Source organism: Montipora foliosa, chromosome 13 (genome assembly GCF_036669935.1).
Source record: "Montipora foliosa isolate CH-2021 chromosome 13, ASM3666993v2, whole genome shotgun sequence".
Taxonomy (NCBI): domain Eukaryota; kingdom Metazoa; phylum Cnidaria; class Anthozoa; order Scleractinia; family Acroporidae; genus Montipora; species Montipora foliosa.
Genome location: NC_090881.1, coordinates 22,624,836 through 22,637,088, shown reverse-complemented (window position 1 = coordinate 22,637,088; position 12,253 = coordinate 22,624,836). Strand labels below are relative to the sequence as shown.

Genomic DNA, 12,253 nt, shown 5'->3' with positions numbered 1-12,253 from the left:
GAAAACAAAGACCTTTAAGACTCGAAAAGGAAGAAAATAACCCCAAACCCTCAATTTGGCTAACCCTAGCCCTAGGGTTTGCGATTACTTTCTTTCTTTTCAAGACAGCATGAAATTTCATATATTTGAATATTACTGATTATTTTAATCTCAGTAAGAAGTAGGCATAGTCAATTTTGAATGTTTGTATTGTATCCCCTTTTTTATTTTCTTACTATGTATGTATGTATTTATTGATTGCTTGATCTAATATAATGATTAATATAAAGCATTGTTTTGTTGCCACATATTTACATTTTTGTAGCCAGTGTTCATTAGACAAACAAAGGCCTTGAAGTTAGCAGTTTAAAGTGTCAGAATTAAATGGTTGAATGCAAAAGACAAAATTACAGATTGGCCAAATGAAAGTATCAACACTCGGAAAAGTTTTGTTTGATGCTTAAAAGATTGTCTCTGACATAAAGCCATCAAGAAATACATGCCATTGAGGGAGATGAGAGATTGCTGCCAAAGTGGGGTAAATCCGGTCACCCCCATCTGCGGGGATAAAAATTGGATTGATGATGATGATGAGGGAGGATTGTTTTTTTTTTTTTTTTGCTTCTTGTGTGGATTTTCAGTCTGCTCTTGCACTGCTGATTTAGTTTGAAAGGTGCCTTAGTGATGACATCTTTTGGTTTATGGCTGGTTTGCTGCGATTGTGTTCCGTTAGGGATCAGGTTTTACATTTGATGCGAATTAAAGCAGATCAGGAGAAGTTATACTGACAGGTAATTTACAATTTGTTTTTCAGAGTGCCTGGAAGACAAAGAAACCAAAGTAAACACCACGAAGGCGACGAGGACAGAAGCAAGCAAGCAAGTCAAGAGTCACTATATAGGCAATAAGGTAGAGCTTTAGTAGTGATCTTTTTGGTAAAAGCGCCTAGGTTCGTATTCCGCGAATTTTTCAATCAAAGGACTCGATAAACGCTTTCATTTTTTTTTCTCGTGGAAACTCTACACAAAACATGGTTGCCACAGGTTGCGAAATTATCCATGGAAACTCTACGACATGTGACGACAACGCCCTTGAGATTGAAGTACGACTACAAGTTCTCAGTTCTGAGTACGCGCATTTCCAGAAATTTCTTCTTTAACCGTAATGCGTGTGCCCACTACAGAAAACTCGTATTCGTACTCCAATGTGTAGGTCGTTAATATAACAGACTGTGATGAGATTTACGCAAGGTCTGGACAATGATTATTTTGGGAACGTAAAGTTGTACTATGACTGGAATGTGGTTTTATCAATGGAGTTGATTATGTCAATTGACCACCATACAGAGATTCTAAAAGCTGTAGTTTCGAGCGTTAGCCCTTCGTCACAGCGAATCGAGGAATAGCCCACTTTGGAAAATACCATAATACTCTTTGTTTGTCCCCCCAAATTTTGCACAAGCGTTGTTTTTGTTTTCTTTTGGGACCAGTGTAAGTCCCAAGAAAAAACTGGTAACAATGCTCATTCAAATTTTGGGGGACAAACAAAGAGTATTATGGTATTTTCCGAAGTGGGCTGATAATTAAGGGTTGTGTGTAGTGGGAGCTACGCTATTGGTGGTAACATGGCAGCGTGAAAAATAGGACCACATTAGTTAAATGAAAAGCGTTTGTTAATACCGTGGGTGCCCTTAATCCCCACGGTATTAACGAACGCATTCCAATTTTTCACGTTGCCCCTACTAAACACAAGCCATAATTCCTCTATTCGCTGTGACGAAAGGCTAACGCTCGAAACGTCAGCCTTTAGAATCTCTGTAAGGTGGTCAATTTACAATGTTAACTCCGATGATAAAATCAAACTTTTGTATACTTCTACCCCACCGACGAAACAACCATGACTAGGTTTGCATTAGACTTAAGTCCTCTTGTGGCAGCTATGTCTATTAAAGTGCTACTACGATCAAAAATCACTTATCTAGTTTTTCTTCACATTTCGAACGTCCTAGCGTTAAATTTTTTCAGTAATTTCAAGAAAGACTTTGTTGACGGACCGTTAAATGAAAATCGTGGAGTTAACAAAGTCTTTCTTGAAATTACTGAAAAAATCTTAACGCTAGGACGTTCGAAATGTGAAGAAAAATTAGATAAGTGATTATTTCTTTCATTGCAGTAGCGCTTTAAGTCGATTGCGGAATTCTAAGGTTTTTCTTTCATATTCGAAAGTAGCTATTCCCTGGTTGTTACGCTTAGGCCCGTTTTAAACGTCGTATTTTACATTTGCCGAATCTAACGCAAATGAACCAAAACAATAAATTGTTCTCTTTTGCAATTAGATTCGGTACATTTAAAATGCAACGTTTATAAGTGATTCAGTTTTTTTCAAACAAAGGATAAGTTGTTGGCCCAGTTTAAATGTAGTGCTAATGAGGAAAATCTATTGTTTTCGCTCATTTGCACATGAAAAGGGCCTTATAAATGTTTGTGTGGTGAAATAAAGGTAGACAGAGAGTTACACACGTGTAAGAATAACTTTATTTTGAATAAAGAATTTTGTACACGAAGAGTTGTTTTAATAAATTTATTATCTACTTCGTAGAAACTAAGTCTTTTGGCGGGAAAATTTTACAAATTTGCACAGCCTCCCCTGAACGTTTTGTTCTCACAAAAATTTTGTAGAGTACCCCCTTTAAATTCTGGGGTACAAATACCCCACCAGGGGAATTAATGGTTACGGACCAATTTTTCAGAAAAAAAATGAATATTTGAATCGCTTGTTTTTCTTTTAATTTTCCCTTGTGCCGCCATGTTGAATAACTGTGACGTTGGGCATGCCTGGGGCAACCTGCATGTCACAATATTCAACATGGCGGCACAAGGGAAAATTAAAAGAAAAACAAGCGATTCAAAAATTCATTTTTTTCTGATACTTACAATTTGCCCGCTATCAGCATTTCCCCCGGTTTAAAGTTATTTTTGTAATACCAATAAAGTCCCAGTAATACGGGCAACATTTTTCATGCAACTTGTCGCGTTGAGATGGTTTGTTGCGCGTATTACTACCTTCTTGTGCAACAAATTTTCACATTGCAAAAAGTAAAGGCGACGTCTACGTTTTGCAACACAAAAATTTGTTGCGCAAGAAGGTGGTAGAACGCGCAACAAACCATCTGAACTTGCAACGCAATATTGTTGCACGAAAAATGTTGCCCGTATTACTGGGCCTTTAAATACCTTATAGTACCAGCTTTCACAAAGTTAAATCAGCTTTGAAACTTGTTGAAAAATACAACATGGCGTGAGTGGATTTCAAATTTAATTCAAAAGACGTTTACACCACACCAAATTGTATTAAACAACGCAAGCTTACAAAGTTCAATTTGCTTTGCAAAAGCTACTCCAAGCAACATAGCGTAGGTGAAAAGGTTTCGAAGTATTTGAATTTTAAATGCATAAACGCCTGAAATATTTTTGTATTTCCCTTATTTCGTAAAGTAAACAGAGCTTATCTTCTGCTAAAAACCACCGCAAGTAATTCTCAAAGAATCAAGGCAATGGGATGAAAGAGTACTTTTAGTCTCTCCGCTTTCATCCAAGTGCCCTTACTTTTTCAGCAACGACCTTCGACAGTTCTTTGCAGAAGTAAAGTCCCGCTATTCTTTTTTCAAACTTGGCGAAATAACTGAATACTGAAAATACTGAATACTGAATACAGCCTTTCGAAGTTTGCCAAACACTCGATTGACGAAAGTTTAAGCATTTATTAAGAGCAGAGGACTGTTAACTTCGACTGAAATTTTTGGATTTAATGATCAACCGTTACTTATGTTCAAGACTCTCTGGTGAGGCCTTGGGCCAGATCGAGGAGAAAACGACGTCACTCGTTTAAAATTGCAGTTGTGATCCGTCTAATTAAGTGTGCAAAACACGCTTTTCACAGTTAGAGAGAATAAAACTCGTATATTGCATACTAAGTTAGTCTTGAATACACGAACTGCAACCTTAATCTGGTAATCTTTAACATAATTTTCTCCCCGATTCAGCTTTCTCTTGACTTTTAGGTCGGTAACAGTGTACCATAAAACACAAAAATCTTAGTCGAAATAAACAATCGTCTACTCGAAATTAAAGCTCAAAGTTTCGGCAAAAGAGTCTTCGACGAAACTTCTTTGAAACCCAAAGAAAAAGTATTGCTTGGAACCTAGGGAAATATTTCATTGTCTTAAGAAAAGTTTGAAAGAAAAAAAAAATTAAAACTTTCAAATTGTTTAAAAACATTTTCACCCTGCTATGTTGCTTGACAAAACCTTGTAACTACTTAACTAAACTAATGTCTGGTTGATATAAGGCGACCAAATACAAAAAAGAAATTAAAGAATGCTCGGAGAAAAAACACGTTTTTCCGTCCCTGTTGCATAAATCGGCGCAGTATGGCACAGACGCTTTTTGTGTTACGAAACTAAAACTCTTCACTTAAAACAAACAAACAAATTTGGCATTTATTTCTTGAAATTTCGCTTTTAATGCGCCGAAGAGAAAACCAAAGAGGCAGTCATTTTTCCCATGAGCCAGTGTGGGCACGGATGCAGAATTCGCCCTTGTCACACGGCGGCCATATTGTCCCCGGAGACCAAAAAAGCTTTGTTTTACCACGCCAAGCCTCGCAGTGGAAACCGTTGGGGTGAGGCTTGGCGTAGTAAAACAAAGCTTTTTTGGTCTCCCAGGACAATATGGCCGCCGTGTGACAAGGGCGAATGTTTTTAAAACAATAGGAGCCGGTTGCTCGCAGCCTGGTTAGCGCTAACCGTTGGTTAAGAGGTATGAAAACCGATAAGTTTCCATGGTATTTAACGCTGGTTGGCACTATCCATGCTTCGAGCAACCTGGGCTAGAACAGAACAGAACAGCAAAGCAAAGCAAAGCAGTTTTTGATGTAGCAACGAGCAGAGACCCCTGTTCCACACCAGGTCGGTGGAGGGACAAACGACTGCCAGTTTTGTTAACCTTATGCAACATGAGCGGCACACTGAAAGTGAAATCTCGAGGAGATAACCCCAAAATTGTATTGCTTAAGGTGGACAGATTATCTTGACAAGGAAAACCACTAATGTTAGGTGCACTTATAAGTGTTCCAGGATAAAGTAAAAATCAGTATGAAGTTTAGTGGAGTTAAGGAGGCAGTGGAGCCCAGAGAAATGAGCGCTTGCATAGCTTGAGATGGGGAAATTCTGGGTTCAAGACCTGTTCTGACCAATCCTTGAATTTGGTCCTGGTAGTCCCTGGTTCAACTTGTTTGCTACCGGCCAGTTGGGAGTCTTACATGTAACTGTTTTTGTTTTTGCTGTTCTCGTTGACTTTTTTCCTTGGCCCTGGAAAGTGCCTATGGGGAATGGTCAATAGACGACTTTGACGATACAGTGGCCATTTTCATGGGGACATAGTTTTTCAGTGCGTGATTAACCCATTGACTCCTGGGGGTTCCCCATTGACGAGTAAAATCGTCTGGCATTAGACAGTAAAATACTAAGTCTGGCCAGTTTAGACTGGTTTGGACGTCAAAGGTTAAAAAGATATTATTGGATGCTCAGGGGGCAAATTTAATACGAGTATTTGCCCCCTGGGCATCCCATAATAGCTATTGAAACAACAGAATCCAAAGTGGCAGCCGCATCGTCAAAGTAGTCGATTAAGTATGTGTGTATGTAAGCTTTGCACCTAACTTGATGTGAATTCAATTTCTCGGGTGCACTTGTAAATAGCCAACTGGTTTGCCTCCAGCCAGTTGGGATGCTTAGCAATTGAATGTTGTTATGTTCTGTTGTTGTTGATTTTATTTCACTGTCCCTGAAAAGCCCCTATGTGGAATGGCCTGTTAAGTCTGTATGTACGTAAGCTGTGCACCTAACAAAAACCTCGCGGCCATATTTGCTGCATACTTAGTTTTGCGGACTTTTTCAAGACTATATGGTGTTATAATTTATAATACATTTGGTCGTCTTTGCTTCAACCAGAAATTTAATAATTTGTAACTGCATAATGTACCCGTGGCAAGAGAACAAATTATTGAAACAACATGTAGGAAAAATTGGTTTTGCGCCAAGCTAAAGAAGCTTCGGAGTAACTAGGCCACCTAAGCGCCGCTTAAGTTTGCATGTAAAGCTTTATCTATTGAATACCATAGGAAAACCATTGCTGTGTGTTAGCAAAAAAAATGGCCCTTTTTCTAAAAAATTAAAGAATTAGTGAAAATTTGTCACAGCCTGATTAATTGCTAATTTGAAGCATCTTGTGTTAAAAAGGGGGAAACTAATTTGATGGATGTGAAAAACGTAAATCCCACTGTAGGACCCTTTACTACACTATTTTTTTAGGAGAGAGGGTTTCTTTTTGAGTGACAATATTGTCCAAATGGCATTTGACTAATTTGAAGCTTGCTGCTACTGGTGTTGGATAATTGAAGGAACTTGTGATCGTATGGTTGAGAGAATACCGAATCAGGCACTGAGTACTGAAATGGCTACATGTACCACTAATGAGTTGTCCTATAATTATATTTTGTAAAACAGTTTGTGTAACTGTGTATAGTGTCTAGCAGATAGACCCTACTCCAAAATGGCAGCCAAAAATTCAAATAAGTTAAAATTAAAAACAAATACCAGAGATAGAAAGAGCACCTTTACTTTAGTAACCCTGCAAAGTTCCAGCATATCGGGTAAATGATATGGCCTGCCATAATCATATCAGCTGAGAAAATGTAAGTTGAAAAATGGGGTATGGCAAATACCCCCCCAGTGATACAAACATCTATAAATTTGTCAAATTTGTCAGCTGATATAACGCCTAATAAGTTGAAACTTTGCAGGGTTACTAAAGTAAAGGTGCTCTTTCAGGTATCATTCAGTTCAATTTAACTCATTTAAATCCGTTGCTGCCGTTTTGGAGAAGGGTCTATTGTATTGATGTATGTATGATGTACTGATGTATGATCTATGAAGTTATTTCACTTCAATGTAAATAAAATATTGTGGTTGTTGTTAAAAGATTCCTGCACCTGTTCCTGCCAACGACGAATTAAACAAATTTTCAAAATTGGCTTGGCGAAGTTTAACATATCAAACCTGTCCCGTTAGAGAAAATATGCAAAATTATGAAGTTTGTTTCCTCTTAAAACCAACAATTAGTTGTTTTCATATCTTGAAAATTGATTTGAACTTGTGCTTGTCTCGACAAAATTAAAGGTCTCACCATAGGTTCGAGGACTCAGTTTTGTAAAACGTTCTTATTTCACCAGTGTTCATGCTATGAGAATAAAATTGAAATCATTTTAATGCTCCTTGCATGTAAGTTTGTATCCAAAACAGTAGACTTTTGTATGAACCTTATTTTCTATGTGTTAGGTTCTCAAAGCAAAAACAGGTAGTCCTATTCTAGAGTTCAAGTTTTCAGAAATTTTTTAAGCAATTGATTTTGAGCTAAATTTTCAGCTAAACAGTGTTGGCATTTTCCAACTTATTTTCAACTTTGACTGAAGATAACAAATAAAAAATGCAATATATCAAAAATTGCCGAGAAAGTTAAGCTGAAAACTAATCTCAAAATCGATTGATTTAAAAAAAATCAGCAGAATATAAAGTCCCTTGAACCTCTAGAATAGGATTACCTGCTTTGGGTTTGAGATCCTAACAAAGAAAAGAGTAACATTCAAACTAAATAATACTCTTTTTGAGTTCAAAACTACATTCAAGAAAACAAAAAACGATATAAATGTGTGATTTTCATTGCATAAATATTGACGAAATAAGAACATTTCTTAAAAACTGACAACTCAAACATATGTCGAGATCTTAAAACCAATGCTATGGGATGCTATGGTACATGTTCAAGTGCCTCCATTTCGTGAGTGCTATCATATTATGTCTGAAAAAGTGATTGGAACCAAGTTTTGCTCGAATGAATCACAAATTTAATACTGATTCACAAGGTTTACATTTTGGTAAACAAATCGTTGGACGAATATAATGAAAACGAATGGATCAATAACTTCCATGAATTGCTCAATGTCGGGCAATTAGGTTTTGTGTGTTTGCATATTAACCCTTCATGTACACCAGTTACTTGAACAAAAGAACTTTTAGTGTGCACATCCAACTAACCAATCTCTAGTTAGCTGGCACATAAATGACCATTGATGACTTGAAAATAAACATCGCTATTGAAAATTCAAAATCTATAGGAAACATTCAAAGGATCGACTGGATGTATTGTTTACTTAGTGTCTTGTGCTCTGTGCATGCATGTGGCAGCGTTTTTAACTCGCAGTGCTTGCGTTACGTTTTTTAACAATTGCTGTTTGGAAACTTATGTTCTCTTGACACAATCTACGAAGGTGAAACTTAGGTGGGGCTTAGTAGTGAATGAAAAAGAAAGGGCAACTTTACGGATAAAGGATTGACTCTACAACATTGTTACATATAACAGAAACTGTTATGGTATCGTAAAAAACACAATTCATGGCTTAACAAGATGCACTAATTATTATGACACAATTAGTAACCACAGCAACAAGGAAGTTATCTAAAAACAGCAGAAATTTTGTCTTTGAACGTTGATATCTCAAAAACGAACTCGGTGAGCCTGCCCATTTTTTTATTACTGAAAAGTGATTAGCTGGCTGCGATAAAATTGGCTGCTAAGTTAATCAGAAATCCCTGGAGTGGATTCAGAGCCACCTTAATTTTTTCAGTTCTGAAGGTAGCAATGAATCCACTCCAGAGATATCTTCTTTACTTTGAGGAAAGTTTTATCTTAGCCTGCTAATAACTTGCCAGCAATTAAAAAATCGGGCTCACTGAATTTGTTTTTGATATATCAGTGTTTAATTGACTACCGGTACATGCAGTTTATTTTAAGATGCCTGTTTTGTTACCATGGTACCCTATTACATCACATTAATGAGTGCATTTGTTGAGCAAACATTCTCATTTCATATGGTTACCATAACAACACCATTACAGGAAACAGCTGTGTAGAATGAACCCTCCTAAATACTAGTTTCTTAAAAGGGTAATAGTTTGAGCCTCCTTAAGTGCACTTTGCTATAATGTTGTCCCACGTCATTTAAAAAACTTAAGAGGAAAAACCCCTGGGGGTAAATGATTCTTTCTCTCGCATCCCTTCAGATAAGCTGATCAAATCCCGTATTTTTGTTTTGTTACCAATCACAGACAGTTTCACCTTCTAACTACACAACATAATGAACGATCGCTTTAAATCAGAAAGCAAAAACATCTGAAAGTTTGTTAAAATTTTGTATCAAAACCCTGGAAATTTTAGAAAACAACTGACCCCCGATATTAAATGATAAAAATAGAATTAAGCAGATCGTTCGAAGTTAAGATTACAATAAAAAATACCTTCAAAATGATGATCGCTGCACAGCGTATATCAAAGAATGCAGGCGCCTAACCAACTAAATAAAATCGCACAAATTTGCAGGAAAAACTAAATCGGCTTTTGGCTCAAAAAGTCGCTTGGAAAATTTATAATAATTTCTTGCCTCTATTTTACAAATCAAGACTTGGATATGTGAAAGGCAACCATCACCCATCAAAGATATTTTTTCCCTAAACATAAATAACCTTATCTCTTTTTCCCTTTTGTGTGAACAATCCATCACTGTTTGTTTGTTTGTTTGCTTGCATAATTGCCTGCCTGCTTGCTTGCTTGCTTTTCCATGATTTCTATTGTCATCTTCAATTATTGCACGATCTTCTTCGTGAACTTCACATGATCTCTAACAATTAAGAGAGTAAACAGTAATTAACATTTTGAATTTTCTTATGCAATGGACAATTAACTGGCGGGTATTTTTAAAACTTCAAAAAGACAATAATCATATTTTAACCTTTACATTTCAATTAGGATTGTTTTAAATAATTCCTGATTCCTTTTACAATTGAAAGGTTTCCCACTGACAAACATGTAAACTTGTATAGCATATATAGGCATATATTTTAACCACAGTTTAAGACAAACAGAAAACTAACATTTCTAATGAAAAAAAAAAAAAACAAAACAGCTCTTTCAAATAAATTTTGAGGCACAAAAAATCAACAATCAACAATCTCAATATGGTTGTGACTATTTCTCTTTTCGTTTATTTAGTTTGGATTTCGGTCGTTTCGCCTGCAAGTCCATCCGCCTGCACATGCACTAGTCGAAATATTTGCCTACACACGTAAAGTCGATTCACTTACATACCAGGGGAATGTAAAAATGTTTTGATACATATCAACCGATAGGAGGGTAGCCTCATTTCGAGCTGTAAGAGTCCACCAAAATAATGTATATGGTAAACGATTTAGATAGATAACATCCATCCAGTAAATGGCTAATTTGTAATAACTCACTCTGAATAAGACTAAAACTGAGTTTATGTTGATTGTTTCAAGACAAAAGCTAAGCACACTATCTTAATCAGTGAACTCTCCATTGATAATATTGAAAAGTAAAGAAGTAGTGAGTGAATAGTAAAGTATCAATTACTAAGTCCCTTGGAGTACTCATTAATAAAAATTTTACAAAGGAATACTCAAGAATAACCATTGATGACAATTAAGCACGTACATATACACCTTTAAACAAGCCCAGTCTCACCTTATTTGCTAGTGCCTCGCACTTGGCACTCTTAATCAGTGCTCAGTAAAGATTGCAATTAACGATTGGTTAAGAAAATTTTACGCACAAAAGCAGCATTAATGGTCAGTAAACGCGGAGTGACTAAAAGTACTTCTCGTTATAGAAAGTATTTTCCACAAAAGAACAAGCCAGGAGTGATAATGATCTTTTATTTAGTAACCAAACATAATTCCAGTAGAGGCGATCAGAAAACAAGAACCTTTTCCAGTCTGCCTGATAATTTATGTCCCATACTTTTTTAATCCAGGAGATCTTTAGAGCCTTGGCGAATGATCGAATATCGGTCATCTTCAATCCCCCATCTTCTATATCATTAATGATTGTTTTCCTTGCTATTTTATCCCCCTTTCCACCCCAAATAAAGGAGAAGAAGACTGTTTCTAATTCTTTAAGAAGAGTCATTTGGAGTATACGTAGGAAGAGTTGTTAAGAGATGTACGAATTTAGATACTGTGAGTGACTTAATTACCTGTATTTTGCCTATGATACTCAAAAGTCTCCAGGACCATGAGTCTAAAAGCTTTCTAACCTCATCCAGCTCTATTCTATAATTGTACTCTACTATTTGCAGGGTTTCAACAAAAAAAGGTTATCCCTACGATGTCAAAAGGTTCATTAAATACCCATGCTAAATTTTTCTCCAGAAGTAGTATGTCCTTTGAGAATCTCTTACTACCCAGCCATACAGCTTTAGTTTTTTCGACATTCACCTTCAGACCCAAGCATTGCTTTATGCAACTTGATCTCATGACATTGTAAGAAAAGGGCGCAAAACTAAAAGCAGAATTAGTTTTTGCATCGTGCTTAACTTCTTGTGTTGGAGTTGTTTCAAAGAAGAAGGCAGAAAGGAAGTGTCAAGAAACATCGCTGATTCTCGGTCCGATACATTTTCGAGGAGCAGCAACTGCTGCAGCATAGCCAGTATCAAATTATACTGTTACGTAGGAACTGGCTCTTTGTGATCAAGAACTTTACTACAGGTATATTTCGCAGGGTTTTCCCTGATTCATTAAATTCACACTGTTTTGAGGAGTATACTCATTGCCACAATCATGCTCGGACGCCATTTTCATTACTTTACTTGCCTCTAATTCGTCAAAACATATACAGTCGAGCACAAACAATCAGAAACAGTTTATGATTGTGTTTTCATATCGTTGTTTCCTCACTTTTGCATTGCTACTTGTTCCCAACAAGATGTAATGATGGAAAAAATATATCTTGCGTCTTATTTGCAATCATCCGCAATTACTGGTGATTGGTCGGGGATTAATGTAACGCAAACTGTTTGTGATCAAGCTCTGGTTAGGTGCTTGCAATTGTTTGCGCAGAGTTACGCGCATATGACACAGCAGCCAAGACGTTCCAACAGATTTCACATGTAACATGGCACGGGGAAACTAATCCGTGTTGGTTTCCTCTTTTTTTTTTCAACTTATAGAATCCGCTCACAATTTGTGTTGTTAGTTTTGATTCTCTCCTTTTGCCTTTCAATTTATTTTACTAGCAAAACCGTCAATTTAGAGCCTCGCTTTGGTATCAGAATGATCTTCTGAGGTATGCCGAAGGCGAAAATT

The 12,253-nt window shown here is 36.7% G+C and overlaps 1 long non-coding RNA gene across 1 annotated transcript in view; it reads left to right on the top strand.

Annotated features, from left to right (window-relative positions):
• LOC137983156 (uncharacterized) overlaps positions 1 to 2,495 on the top strand; it is a 7,269-nt gene extending 4,774 nt beyond the window's left edge. Inside the window, exon 3 of the long non-coding RNA XR_011118910.1 lies at positions 794 to 2,495. This is a non-coding gene — a long non-coding RNA (uncharacterized lncRNA). The remainder of the gene's footprint in view (positions 1 to 793) is intronic.
• Positions 2,496 to 12,253: the final 9,758 nt, after the last annotated feature.